Source organism: Chiloscyllium plagiosum, unplaced genomic scaffold (assembly GCF_037043375.1).
Source record: "Chiloscyllium plagiosum isolate Xiang-an unplaced genomic scaffold, Cpla_swu_hap1 HiC_scaffold_44, whole genome shotgun sequence".
In the NCBI taxonomy this organism is placed as follows: domain Eukaryota; kingdom Metazoa; phylum Chordata; class Chondrichthyes; order Orectolobiformes; family Hemiscylliidae; genus Chiloscyllium; species Chiloscyllium plagiosum.
In genome coordinates this window covers 33,315,733-33,327,840 of record NW_028270182.1, presented here as the reverse complement: position 1 = coordinate 33,327,840, position 12,108 = coordinate 33,315,733, and positions in this window count along the sequence as shown.

Here is a 12,108-nt window from a genome sequence, read left to right as displayed (position 1 = left end):
CATAATTGTATTCAATGGCAGAGCAGAGATGACACCAACCATGATTGTATTCAATGGCAGAGGAGAGATGATATCAACCATGATTGTATTCAATGGCAGAGCAGAAATGACATCAGCCATGATTGTATACAATGGCAGAGCAGAGATGATATCAGCCATGATTGTATTCCATGGTGGAGCAGAGATGACACCAGCAATTATTGTATTCAATGATGGAGCAGGCTCGAGCGGCTGAATAGCCGACTGATGCTCCTCGTTCTTATTCAACCCTTCCACTGTGTTACATAGGAAAGGGCGAGGACTGGTTATCAAACAGGAAGCAGCCATTCCGGATAAATCAGTCTTAATTAGTTGGACTGGTCGTAAACTGTTGAGTCATATTGCGACCAATGCTGGGTCCTCAACTATTTACAATCTATATCAATGATCAGTGGGATAGAACAGATGTACTGATACTGAATTTGGTGATGTCGCTGTGATAAGGAAGAGATTACATTATCATGAGAGTGTGGAGAGTCTGCAAATAGATACAGAGGATTAAATGCAATGGATAATCGTTTGGCAGGTAGAATATAACATTATATAACCTGTCATTTCATTTACAGGAATAATGCAAGGCAGCATGTTACTGAAATGGAGAGGGATTACAGGAATTAATGAGACTGTGTACTGGGAGGTCCACGCAGACACGTTCAAACATGGGAGGTTTTGCTCCATCCCTGATCGTCTGCTCCTTGATGCTCCAAGTGACCCAATTGCTCTCCGTATATATGAATATTTTGATGTAGTTGGTTGGTGGTGGGATGATGTGCATCAAGGGGACGGCCTTTATCCAAAATACATTCATTCCTGAAGACGACGGGAATGGCTGCCTCCTTATGAATGAAGGAACTGTGGCTGCTTTCAGGACAGTGGTATTCACCAACATGATGTACTGTACACGGACACAATGTAACATTAATAGAAAGAAAGCTCCTTTGTTTCCTCTACCTCTCCCCATTGACATGGGTACTCTGAAGATGGATGTACACCACCGGGAATCCTACCATACTGGGAAAATAAGGATACACCCGCTAGCTCCCTGCTGTTGGAGAAATAATATATTTACCTCATTCACCATGTACATCCTCCGTCACCCTTTGCTGTTCATGTTATACACCCAGGTGCTACAGCTACAGTCCCCATGCTCCATCCAGAGTTGGGTCACCAAATCCTCAATTCTCCCTGAATGTCTGAGGCAGCTTACAATACAACCTCCAGCAAACCATCCCCAGCCACTCCACTAAAGTTTCAATTACAGGTGTCAGTCAGAAACCCCTCGGCTACAAGTGTTGTGGACCAGTCCAGATCCCCCCAAAATATGTAAGAAGGCCGTTTAGACCTAAACCTTTCCTTGTTTTGAATATAGATGTGAAGTGTGCGTTCCAGATATGTTGTGAATGGTCAAACCACTCGACATTATGCAAAATATAATCTATTCAAATGCTTTAGTTAAAATACAATCAAAGAAAATAATATTTGGGATAGCTCATATGTTGGAACACTTACACAAACAATAGATACCGTACCTTCTTGGTTTACACCGCATAGCACAAAGATATATTCAAATACAGATCCTTACAGCAGTTTTTCAATCCAGGAGGAAACAACGTCAACAGAGATCTCAGAGAGAAAAGCAGCTAGGGATCATGTATTGAAACTTCCCATCCTTCTGGGATTCCCAGCGGCTTCTGGATGCTGCAGCTAAAAACAAAATGAGAACACCTGGTCTGGGAGAGCTGGCCACTGCCCTTCCATTGTTACCACCGTTTTAATGAAATCTAAAGGCTTTCTCAGTTATTTACTTAAACTGTTCTCAGATAGCAGTTCTGCACCTCTGCCTTGATAACCTCTCTTCAAAAAATCGCAAGAGAAAATAACCGTTTTATAGTGATAGTATCCTCACGACTCACCTTTAATAAAATAATCCATCAATATACAAAAGTGGATTCATTTTAGACCTCCTAATGTTCCTCTAGTAGTAGACTGAAATGCTACTACATTGACTCTGAACATACAAATGTTCACAACGAGATTCGATTTCAGTCATTTTACTCCTGCCACAGAATGCCTTTGACTTTCTTCATCCAAGTCTCCACAACATGTCAAAACTTAGGTTTTCTCGCCCTGTCACCTGTATAATTTCAAATTGAATGGCAGCAATAATAAGCTCAATCGAATCAGACTGTTTTTTTTCCCCCTAAACGTCTCCAAAAACTTTAAAGGGTCACGATCAGTGATAAAGATTTGTCTCAGGTATGTTATTCGCAATTTAAATGCTGAAATGTTGTAACGCCAACACCAAGCTTAAGGCCACCAACCCCATTGTGGAATAAATCTGTTGATTTTCCATTAGACACTCCAACCACACGTTACATAACTGAACACTTCTCATCTCTCCAATACTCCCTCTGAATGACATAGGTCCTCATGTCTCAGCATAAAAGAGTTGCATACTTCTATACCTGCTAGATTAGATTACTAACAGCGTGGAAACAGGCCCTTTGGCCCGAAAAGTCCACACCAACGCAGACCCATTCCCCTACACGTAATGCTACGGGCAATTCAGCATGGCCTATCCACCGAACCTGCACATTTTTAGATTGTGGGAGAAACAGGAGCATCAAGAGAAAGCCCACGCAGTCACGGGGAGAATGTGCAAACTCCATACAGGGAGTCACCTGCAGCGGGAATTGAACCTCGGTCTGTAGCGCTGTGAGGGAGCAGTGCTGAGCACTCTGCCACCGCTCCGCCCGTGCTACTCCTGCCCTATGACAGAAAACCTTAGTTTCACAGGTATATGTTTTAAGAAAATCTCGCACATTCTTCTCAATCTCTCACATAAACCAAACTTTGATTTCTGAACCTAATCAGCAGCAGCAGACATTTCAGTTTCTCAGCTTGCCATTGTTACTCTCTGCTCTTCCACACGAGTTCTCACGACTGCAGGAAGTGAATTGTTGAACTTCTCCAAAATAAGAAACTCTCTAAGAGTGCCATAGGTTTGCTCAGTTTTTAATACCCTTACCCACCTTTCAAAATTACTTTGTTTGATCTTTTCAAACGCAATGTGCGCTTAACCAGGGACCCTTTTTTAGATTCATGAAACGCTGTCTGTTGGTTGTGGCACAAGCTCATAAGCACATCAGATGGTTTTCTTCACCAGCCCATAATGGCCAGATACTGCTTCTAATAGGGATGCAAATATCTATCAGCTTTGTTTGAATAAACTAAATCCACATGGTCACTGGCCACTGCATTTGTTTCGCCATTTCTCAAATGAAATTCAAAAGGGATCCCCATCCTTCTAATCAAATTTAGATAATGCCTGGATGTATTTAAACTGAACCCCATCAGGCCATTGGCAACCAAAGTGTTGCTCAACCTCACTATCCTCCTCGTTCAGCCTATCGACTACCTTCATCTCCGCCCTCTATGTCATCTGTCCTCTCTAATTGTTAACTTTTGAAGGTGAAACTCTCTACTTTTCTTCTCTCTTTCTTCTTCATTTCCTTTTCTTTTATTTCTACTTTTCATCATAATTCAAACTGTTTCAATTCCTTCTCATGGTCAAAGTGCAACACTTGAAATTGAATTCTAGCCATTTCCAAAGATTCTGATGGCGTTTCCACCAAATGTAATTGCCGAGCTATAGCTGTAATTATCTCTCATTTTCTCACAAATGCAACCCCAACTCCAGCTTGTCTGCCAATTCCTGCAGCTTTGCCTCCATTACCTTTTGTAAAACCCCCAAAATCACTTCTGACACACCCAGTGAACTCTTAATGACTGAAAAAAAACTTTATTCACAAAACATTGTTTAAACCAACCGAATTCAACATCCGGAACAAAAGACATTAACAACTACCATACAAGACCTTTGAACCCAATAGCCTCCTGGTGCATACTCTCCAGTGTCTGCATGAGCTTATTCTGGATGCTCTGGTTTCCTTTCCGAATCCAAAGATGTGCATGCCAGGTGAATTGTCCACACTAAACTGTAGTTTTCACGGATGTGTGGGTTAGGAGCCTTAGTCTGTGTAAATGTGTAATAATAGGGTCGAGGAATGGGTCTGGGTAGGTTACTCCTCTGAGGGTCAGTGTGGACTTGTTAGGTTGAATGGCTTTTTGCACACTGTAGGGATTACAATTCTAAACCCAATTTGGTATTATCGATTTAGAACCAGCCAAGAGTCCCTAATTAGATATAGACCAACCAGACCGCCTCAAACTATTTTAAGAATGTAGCTTGGATGTCAACCTTTCCTTATTTTAAAGGTAGATGTGAAGTGGGTGTTCCAGATGTGATGCTACTCGTCAAACCACTCACCATTAACTTAAACACAATATATTTAAACACTCTAATGAAAATCCATACAAAATGAAGAGTAATTTAGAATAATTTAACTATTGGAAACCTTAACCGAATAATGGATACATTACCTTCGACAAATGAACTGTTCCAATATACTAACATGCCATAAACACACCCTTGGCAAAAAGGACCATTCAGACATACATTCTTGCATGCAGTTCTCCAATCCAGGAGGACATAGCATCAAGTCAGGTTTCAGAGAGAGTACCAGCTGGGGCGTTTTACTGCTATTTATTATAAACACTAAAAGCGTCGTAAGTTATTTACTTGAGCCGTTTTCAGTAGGTATTTTGGCCTTTAAGATCTCATATTTACAAAACAGGAAAAAATAATCTTTTTGTTTAAAATGACAGCATTGTCACATAATTTTGATGCCTGGTCCTTTACTTTAGGGGCTTCCTAATGTTACTGGTCGCAAAATCACCTGAGAGGGACAAATCCAGGCACAGACCAAATTACAAGGATGTGTCTCATAACTTCTGAAACACCCCTATCCATAGACCATCACATGGGACAAACAGGGAAGGGAACAACAGCCTGACACACACAATTTCATTATTTCTGAGCTACACAATGCCAGCACTCGATATACTAAGGAGCCAAAGCCCAAGACTAGGGAAAGATACAGAGGTCAGTGAGAATCAGATTAAAGACACAAACAGACAGTTAATTAACTGCAAATATGTTTTGGAAATATGGGGAAAAAGACAGGGCAGTGGGACGAATTGGAGAAGTGAGATCCTAGAGAGTAAAATTTCAAGAATGAGAACATTGAATAAAGGCATTGTCAGATCAGCTGGAATGGTTTGCTATATCAAATTCTGAATCTGCGTCTCAGAACACCACAAATAACATAAACTGGGACAAGATGACAGCCCAGCATGGAGAGCTGTGCAGACCATGCTAATGTGTTGCTCAGTAAACTGTACTATCTGCCCACCATGAGAGTATTGCAAACTTTACTATCATATGCGCACTATACTCGCATCAGGTTACCGTCTACAATGGAATATTTGCTGTGTGTGTTTGTGTTCATCAGAGACTGAGGGAGAATATGAGTGTGTGCGCGATTGGCGTGGTTGAATGTCAAACTCATTGTTTGAGAAGGAACGCACATGGAGGAATCTATTTTAAATACGAACAACTGGCAGGCTTTGTGTTAATCGACAGAGAGAACGAGAGAAGTTTCATGGACAGATGAAATAAAGTGTTTGAGAATGATAAAATAAAGACATTGCCAGACACAATAGCAATACACATCGGCGTGCACATGAATGACAGCTGGATGGGAGTTTCGTGTGATTTCGAATCAGATTTGCTTCGGCAGTTTTGAAGACAGGAGCGTCAGCAGCAGATTATTGGCTTCCTTAAGACTGTATTTCATAGTTCAAGGTTCAAACAGCAGATAGAATAAGCAGTGAGACATATTCTGAGGTGGTGAGTATTTCAAGTTAGAAATGCTCAGGACATGGTGTTAGGAATCGGCACATGGTCAAAGGGATCACAAATAGTTGTGACTTGTTTTCTTCAACCGCTGTTATTGGTCAGGGATGAGATGGAAAAAGTGGAAGGAAGTGGAGTTTGGAACCGGAACAGTACAGAGTGACCTCCATGCTCTTAATATTTAAATAACAAAGGCAATGATACAATAAATTGTAGTTCGCCGCTGAAACTGAGTATGTCAACATAAAGACCCGTGAGTAACACTGCCAGAGCAGAGAGGGAGACAGTAATTGAACACGTTCATTGATGCAGTTATTAATGGTCTGTAGAGTAAATATCTGGATTAAGAGTTTCAACAGGAGCAATAATAGTGACAAGAAGTGTAGACTATATGAAAGATCAGTAATATATTCATAACTGGTTTATAAGAAAAAAAATCTGGTCAGTGACATTTACCAGGAACACCAACGTTAGCCAGGAAAGGATAATAAAAATATTGAACAATGAGAAGTGCTTAATAGATCCGCAATGATAATGACAACCAATCAAATGCAGAAAAACGTCAAACGCAATTGGATAAACTCCTGTCTATTGTTGGAACATGCCAGTCTAATGTTCCCAGATTCTGATACATTTTTGGAACTTTCCAGTTTAATGTTCTCAGATTCTGATCATTGTTGGAACATTCAAGTCAAATGTTCTCAGATTCTGATCTCTCCTCCCCTCTCTCTAAATCTGCTGATCCCTGTCAGTGCTGTCGGTGATGCTCCCGCTCATGTTATGGAATAACACATTGAACGGCGCCCATTTGTCATTAAAAGATGGAAACCCTCCACTGGAATAATTAGGATCCATCGAGATTGGCATTAATCACAGTCACTGAACAAACACTGGGAAACTGAGAAAAGGCTCCGATAACGGATGAATGGGCACCGCACAACAATCAACAGACAGGAGGGTTCCCTCCCAGTTGGGGAACACTTCAGTGGTCCAGGACCTTCAACCTCGGACCTTCTGGTGACCACCCTCCAAGGCTGACTTCAGGACAGGCAGCAGCGAACAGTGGCCGAGCAGAGGCTGATAAGTAATTTCGGTACCCATAGGGAGGGCCTCAACCGGGACCTTGGGTTCATGTCACATTACAGGTAACCACCATTGCTCTATACACACACACAGGCACTCCTATACACACACATGCATATGGACACACATATACACATACACACACACAGACACTCTCACACACCGTTACAGAAACCCACTTTCACACAGGCATCAGCACAGAGACTTAGACCACTCTACACTCATGCACTCACATATCCACTCTGTTTCACTGATACTCAAAACCCTCCCACCCTAGACACGCACCACACACTCCCACACTCACACATGCAACGCCTCACAGACCTAAGACACTCTACATCAGTGCACACACATATACACTCCCTCTCACACTCACAACCCCCAACCCAGACAAACAACACACACAAACAGGCAAAGACCCACATGCACACATATGTTGTGGGGTGAATTTGTACTTGCAGAGTTACATTGTACTTTGCTAAAAAAAAACTACATGAATTCATGTAAACCTCTGAGCTCAAAAACTGCATGAATTCATGTAAAACTCGGTTATCTCACTTTTCAGATTAGAATCAATCTAAACATTATGGTGTAGACAGAGAACACAGGGAGCGAACACCTTAAACATATTGTCTAGTTATCACTCAATGTTACAGCTAGCCTGAGAATGCAACTTTAAATGAAAAAGGTTTTGTGATTTACACATGAAAGAAATGAAACTATCATGGTATTCGAACAGATGAAAGACTCAACAGTGAATCAAGTTATTTTTCAATGTATAATTTCAGTTACATCACACTGTAAATTTTTGCTATAAATTCTGTGCTTTAGAATTGCGTCCTCCACTATCACCTGATGAGGAGCGGCGCTCCGAAGGCTAATGTGCTTCCAATTAAAATTATTGAACTATAACCTGGTGCTGTATGATTTTTAACTTTGTACACCCCAGTCCAACACCAACATCTCCAAATCATGACTGAACAAATAGGCTCAGTTAACCAGTTCCACACATCACTTTTCATATCAATATAAAAGGGAACATTTACTGGGTTTGGATGGAATGGATGAGGGTTGCTGAGGGATGGACCATAAACTTTTAAACCTTTTAAATCTTTTTTTAACTTGTATATGAGAGTAGGATCAGGACTATATATGTTCCGCTCTGTTTATGAAAGGAGGCAATTATAAAATAACAGATCAGTTGCCTAAAAATAAACTCGGTGGGTGAGTTTCTGGATACGTCAACACAAAGTGCGGTACTTATTGACCAGTGTGAGGCTACTCCTGGTTTTAATGCCCTGTTATCAAATCCTTTTATAACCTTGAGACAGACCATTGAGACTGCTGCTCAGTAATAGGCTGAAGCAATTCTGTGCCTATGGACCTCTTACACAGGGATAAGAGAAGGCCATTCAGCCCATATTAGCCTGTTGCTACTTGAAAAGGTGGAAATCTAGAATATTGGCACATTTTGCCAACAGAATCATTGAAAACAAACAGCTGTGTCGCTGCAGCTGTATGTGGTATTACTGAAAGGGCACCTGGAGTACACAGTGTTGTTTGAGTTTCTGTAACTGAGAGAGAATGGGCCTCCATTAAATACAGTTTATGGCTGCTCGTAATCCATGGGTTGCTGTGTCATTTAATGTCTCGGGTCTGTAACACAGGGGCAGGAGGTGACCATTCAGCCTTTCCAGTCTATTACACAGGGCCACGAGGAGCCCATTCAGCCTCTCGAGCCTGTTACAGAGGGGCAGGAAGTGTTTATTTAACTTTCAAGTCTGTTACGCGTAAGTATTAGTTTTAAATTGGATTTGGAAGAGGAAAGACCTGATGTAAACATTAAAGTTCTAACTTTTAACAAGGCCAATCTCGAAAGTGTTACGCGAGCCCTGTGAAAGGCTGATTGGAATATCCTCTTCACAGGTAAAGGGATGGTTGGAAAATGTAAGGCCATTAAAAATTGGTTTCAGAGAGTCCCGACGAGCCAATGTGTTCCCATTAGTGAGAGGGGTAAAGCTGGTAGGTGCAGGGAGTGATGGATGGCTAGATATATTGATGTTCTGGTCAAGATAAGGAAGGAGGCATATGTCAGGTAAACAGAGCTGAGATCATGTGGATCCCAAGAGGTATATAAGGGCAGTAAGTATATATTCAATGGGGAAATCGGGCCAGAAAAATGTAGAAAAATGTTTAGAAATAGGGTTAATGAAACATTGAAGAAATTCTACAAATCATTTAATGGCAAAAAATTAACTAGGGAGAGAATAGGGCTCCTTAAAGATCAGTAAGGCTACCTATGTATGGACCCACATATACAGAGATTGGAGGGATACGAAACAAGTATTTCTGCTCAGAGTTTAATGTGGAGGAGGTTACAAGAGCGAGTAAATGAAGATATATATGATAACTTGACAAGTGTCTATATTACAAGGAGGTGTTGGACATTTTAAAACACATAAAGGTGAACAAATCCCTGCGACCTGATCAGTTGTTTCCCAGATATTTGTGGGAAGCTAGGAAATCGATTGCTCAGCATTTTGCTGATATATTTTTTTTTTAGATTAGATTAGATTACTTAGATTACTTACAGTGTGGAAACAGGCCCTTCGGCCCAACAAGTCCACACCGACCCGCCGAAGCGTAACCCACCCATACCCCTACATTTACCCCTTTACCTAACACTACGGGCAATTTAGCATGGCCAATTCACCTGACTTGCACATCTTTGGAGTGTGGGAGGAAACCGGAGCACCCGGAGGAAACCCACGCAGACACGGGGAGAACGTGCAAACTCCACACAGTCAGTCGCCTGAGGCGGGAATTGAACCCGGGTCTCTGGCGCTGCGAGGCAGCAGTGCTAACCACTGTGCCACCGTGCCGCCCAATTAATGTTAATTTGTAACATTAATTTCCACAGGTGAGGTGTCAAAAGATTGGAGGGCTGCTAACATCGTGTGATTATTTAAGAAAGTAGGAAAAAACAGGTAACGATAGATCGGTGAGCCTGACGTTAATGGTGACTAAATTGTTAGAGGGGATTTCAAGGAAAAGGATCGATATACATTTGGAAAGACAAGGACTGAAGAGGGCTTTGTACATTGGAGATCACGTCTCACTGACTCGGTGAAAGTTTTTGAGGAAGTGATGAAGATGATTAATGAAGGCAGGACAGTGGATGTTGTCTTTATGGAATTCAGTAAGAAAACCAAAATGTTCTACTTGGTAGACTGGTTACCAAGTTTAGACTGCCTGTGATCCAGGGAAAGCTTGCCATTTAGATCCAACATTTTCTTGAATATTGGAGACAGGGCGTGACAGTGGACATTTGTTCATTAAACGTGGAGACCTGTGACCAGTGGCGTGCCACAAAGATCAATAGGGGATCCGCTGCCTTTTGTCACTTGTATAAATCACTTGCATTTGAGTATATGAAGTACGGTCAGTAAGTTTGTAGATAATACCAAATTTGTTGGTGTAGTCGACAGAATGATATCTCAGACTATAATGGGACTTTGCTTAGGTGAACCGAGGAGTGGCAGATGGAGTTTATTTTAGATAAATGTAAGATGTTGCATTTTGACAAGACAAATCAGGGAAAAACATATAGGTAGGATCCTGCCAATCAAGGAGAACTGCATAGAAATTATCGAATCTCTACAGTGAGGAAACAGCCTATTCGGCCCATCGAGGCCACAGCGAACCTCTAAACAGTATCCCACTGGACAAACCCCTCTCCTATTCCTCTGAGCCTGCATTTCCCATGGCTCATCCACCTCGTCTACACATTCCTGGGTACTTTACGCAATTTAGCATGGCCAATCTACCCTTATCTGTATATCTTTATACTGTCGGAGGAAAATATAATATCCGGAGGAAACTCATGCAGACACGGGGAGAATGTGCAAACTCCACACAGGCAGTCATTCAAGGATGGAATTAAACCCATATCGTTGCGCTCTGAAGCAGCAATGCTAGTCTCTGAGCTACTGTGTCACCTTGTGGTGCAGGTTCTCCGTTCCTTGAAAGTGCCGTCACAGGTAGATCGTGTAGTGAAGAAGGCACTTAGTGATCTTCCCTTTATTGGTGCGTGCTTTGTGTCTAAACATTTTCACGACATGTTTCATCTGTACAGGACATTGGTTTGGCCACTTTTGTAATACTGCCTTTAATTCTGGTCTCCCTGCTGTCGGAAGGGCGTTGTCAAACTTGAAATGGTACAGAAGAGATTTAAAATAATGTTGCAGGTTTTAGAGGGTTAGAGTTACAGGGAGAGTTTGAAGGGGCTGGGACCATTTTCAAGTGTTGAGGCTGAGGGTTGATCTTAAAGAGGTTTATAAAATCATGAGGGTCATAGACAAGGTAAACAGTCAATGTCTTTTCCCAGGATAGACGAGTCCAAAATAAGAAGACAAAGGTTTAAGGTCGGAGGGGAAAGATTTAAAAAGGGAGATGAGGCACAACATTTTCACACAGAGACCGCTGTGAGTATGGATTGAGCAGTCAGAAGAGGTGGTGGAGGCTGTTACATTTACACCATTTAAAAGGCATTTGGACGGATACATGCATGGGAAGTGTTTAGAGGAAGATGGGCCAAGTGCTGGCAAGGGGTATGAGATTTATTTAAGATATTTGGTCGGTATGGACGATCAGACCGAAAAGTATTTTTCCGTGCTGTGAATCTCTGAGACGCTATTGCCTCTTGAATGTATGACACAGGGACTGGAGGAGGCTATTCAGCTTCTGAATTCTGTCAGTCAGCTTGTTTGCTCAATTGCTGAGAGTAAAATGCAAAACTATATCATTCAAATTTTGATGGTGTTTTACAGGAAGAGGAAAAAAGGCTTTTAGTCAGGAGAAGCTGTCAGGAATGTGGAGAGTCCATTAAGGCACTCAAGTCCATTCCACAGGAGCAGCAGGTGAGCACAGAGCTATTGGAGTCTGTTACTCAGGAGCAGGAGGGGGACATCTACTATCGCAAACCTTGGATCAGGAGGCAGTCACTCAGCTGACCAAGATTGGGACACAGCAACAGGACGCAGTCATTCAACTGCTTGAGACTGGGGCACAGGGAAAGGAGGGAGTCACTCAGAGCTCGAAACTGGGGCACAGGAAATCTGGATGTTAGTGAGGCCCCAGCATACTGTTATGCAGGAGGTGACTCATTC